General features: G+C 47.7%; 1 long non-coding RNA gene across 1 annotated transcript in view; it reads left to right on the forward strand.

The window, feature by feature from the left end:
• The first annotated feature begins 3,235 nt into the window (after window positions 1–3,235).
• Window positions 3,236–3,580, forward strand: part of LOC137912129 (uncharacterized) — a 408-nt gene continuing 63 nt past the window's right edge. The window contains exons 1-2 of the long non-coding RNA XR_011106167.1: window positions 3,236–3,304; window positions 3,420–3,525. This is a non-coding gene — a long non-coding RNA (uncharacterized lncRNA). The remainder of the gene's footprint in view (window positions 3,305–3,419; window positions 3,526–3,580) is intronic.

The raw sequence follows: 3,580 nt of genomic DNA on the forward strand, positions 1-3,580 counted from the left end.
ATGGCAACCCCTCCTATGAGGAGGGGTCCGATGCCAACTTTGTCGGACAGCCACGAAATTCGGTACACACGTGCGTCAAGTCAGGGCAAAAAAAAAAAAAAATTATGGCCACGCCCCCAGACACACAGGAAGGCGGCCATATTGGATTGAAACTTTAAAACTCCTGATGGCAGATGGCCATATAATCCAAATACCGATTTGACTAAACTGTGAGCTACTCATGCAGCTCAAATCTAAACACTTGCGAAGCACTCAGGACAAAAGCGGCGTGCGTCGGCGGGTCAGCTCAACGGCCTGTCGGCCGGCGAGGGCCTACAACGCCGCTTGCGGCTTTAATTCTTCTTTATTCTTTATTTTTCTTCTTTGTTCTGCTGTTTAAACGGCAATTTGACCCCCTGAACATACTCGAAAACTCACCAAACTTTGAACCAAGCTCAGAACCGGCGAAAAATTAATTATTTTATGTGTTTTAAAATTGGGCATGAAAAAGTGGCGCGCTAGCGCCACCTACAAAAATCACAATGCATTGTGCCTATGGGGGGTCCGACGCCAACTTTGTCGGACAGCCACGAAATTCGGTACACACATGCGTCAAGTCAGGGCAAAAAAAAAAAAAAATTATGGCCACGCCCCCAAACACACAGGAAGGCGGCCATATTGGATATAATTTTAAAAACTGCAGAGTCAGCGTTTGCACACACACACACTCCAATCCAAACCAAATTTTAAACACTTATTGACCCTTCCTACCTGGACACTTTAAAAGGGAAACTTTGACAATCAGCCTTACAGCGCCCCCTAGAGAACGATAACAAAAATTGAATGGGAATTAAAAAAATACTTTGCCAGAAATGATTGAAACTTACCAGAAAAGTCCCTCATGTGGTCCCGATCAAAAAACACAATCGTAACCACGTTGTTGTTTTTACGGTGTTGCCGTGGCGATGGCAACCCCTCCTATGGGGAGGGATCCGACGCCAACTTTGTCGGACAGCCACGAAATTCGGTACAGACATGCGTCATGTCAGGGCAAAAAAAAATGTCTTGTGGCCACGCCCCCAGACACACAGGAAGGCGGCCATATTGGATTGAATCTCCTGATGGCAGATGGCCATATAATCCAAATAACGATTTGACTAAACTGTGAGCTACTCATGCAGCTCAAATCTAAACACTTGCGAAGCACTCAGGACAAAAGCGGCGTGCGTCGGCGGGTCAGCTCAACGGCCTGTCGGCCGGCGAGGGCCTACAACGCCGCTTGCGGCTTTAATTTTCTTTTTCTTTTTCTTTTTCTTTTTCTTTTTCTTCTTTGTTCTGCTGTTTAAACGGCAATTTGACCCCCTGAACATGCTCGAAAACTCACCAAACTTTGAACCAAGCTCAGAACCGGCGAAAAATTAATTATTTTATGTGTTTCAAAATTGGGCATGAAAAAGTGGCGCGCTAGCGCCACCTACAAAAATCACAATGCATTGTGCCTATGGGGGGTCCGACGCCAACTTTGTCGGACAGCCACGAAATTCGGTACACACATGCGTCAAGTCAGGGCAAAAAAAAATAAAAATTATGGCCACGCCCCCAAACACACAGGAAGGCGGCCATATTGGGTTGAAACTTAAAAACTGCTGAGTCAGCGTTTGCACACACACACACTCCAATCCAAACCAAATTTTAAACACTTTTTGACCCTTCCTACCTGGACATTTTAAAAGTGAAACTTTGACAATCAGCCTTACAGCGCCCCCTAGCGAACATTAACAAAAATTGAATGGGAATTAAAAAAATACTTTGCCAGAAATGATTGAAACTTACCAGAAAAGTCCCTCATGTGGTCCCGATCAAAAAACACAATCGTAACCACGTTGTTGTTTTTACGCTGTTGCCATGGCGATGGCAACCCCTCCTATGGGGAGGGGTCCGACGCCAACTTTGTCGGACAGCCACGAAATTCGGTACAGACATGCGTCATGTCAGGGCAAAAAAAAAATGTATTGTGGCCACGCCCCCAGACACACAGGAAGGCGGCCATATTGGATTGAAACTCCTGATGGCAGATAATCCAAATAACGATTTGACTAAACTGTAAGCTACTAATGCAGCTCAAATCTAAACACTTGCGAAGCACTCAGGACAAAAGCGGCGTGCGTCGGCGGGTCAGCTCAACGGCCTGTCGGCCGGCGAGGGCCTACAACGCCGCTTGCGGCTTTAATTCTTTTTCTTTTTCTTTGTTCTGCTGTTTAAACGGCAATTTGACCCCCTGAACATGCTCGAAAACTCACCAAACTTTGAACCAAGCTCAGAACCGGCGAAAAATTAATTATTTTATGTGTTTTAAAATTGGGCATGAAAAAGTGGCGCGCTAGCGCCACCTACAAAAATCACAATGCATTGTGCCTATGGGGGGTCCGACGCCAACTTTGTCGGACAGCCACGAAATTCGGTACACACATGCGTCAAGTCAGGGCAAAAAAAAAAAAGTATTATGGCCACGCCCCCAGACACACAGGAAGGCGGCCATATTGGATATAATTTTAAAAACTGCTGAGTCAGCGTTTGCACACACACACACTCCAATCCAAACCAGATATTATACACTTATTGACCCTTCCTACCTGGACACTTTAAAAGGGAAACTTTGACAATCAGCCTTACAGCGCCCCCTAGAGAACGATAACAAAAATTGAATGGGAATTAAAAAAATACTTTGCCAGAAATGATTGAAACTTACCAGAAAAGTCCCTCACGTGGTCCCGATCAAAAAACACAATTGTAACCACGTTGTTGTTTTTACGGTGTTGCCGTGGCGATGGCAACCCCTCCTATGGGGAGGGGTCCGACGCCAACTTTGTCGGACAGCCACGAAATTCGGTACAGACGTGCGTCATGTCAGGGCAACAAAAAAAAAGTATTGTGGCCACGCCCCCAGACACACAGGAAGGCGGCCATATTGGATTGAAACTCCTGATGGCAGATGGCCATATAATCCAAATAGCGATTTGACTAAACTGTGAGCTACTCATGCAGCTCAAATCTAAACACTTGCGAAGCACTCAGGACAAAAGCGGCGTGCGTCGGCGGGTCAGCTCAACGGCCTGTCGGCCGGCGAGGGCCTACAACGCCGCTTGCGGCTTTAATTCAGCTTGTTGCCTGTTTATATGCCCGCCCAGGTGGCGAAAGCGGCGACTTCGTCAGCGCGGCGGGGAGCGTTAGTCTGAAACCAGGCCAGACGGACACGCTGAGCATCCACTACCTGCCCTTCTGCCCCGGCACCAAGCGCTGCTCGGTCCTGCTGGTCTGCCCCGAGGTCTGGACCGGAATCCGGATCGATTCTCTGTCTGAGGAGGACACAGCTTGCTGAGCTGGACGCAGGGACCCAGACCCCGATTTACTCGCAGCCGCGTCTCCGTGTGTCCCCTCAGGTGGGCGATATGGTCTATATGCTAAAGGCCACCGCGGAATTGCCTCTTCCTTCGCTTCTCGCCGCCAGACCCAGTCCGAACATCATAGAAGCTCGAAACGAGTCTGGTAGGAAAGCTGTCACGCAAACGTCAACTTTTTATAGTTAATAACGAGCTATATT

Source organism: Brachionichthys hirsutus, chromosome 24, assembly GCF_040956055.1.
Source record: "Brachionichthys hirsutus isolate HB-005 chromosome 24, CSIRO-AGI_Bhir_v1, whole genome shotgun sequence".
Classification (NCBI taxonomy): domain Eukaryota; kingdom Metazoa; phylum Chordata; class Actinopteri; order Lophiiformes; family Brachionichthyidae; genus Brachionichthys; species Brachionichthys hirsutus.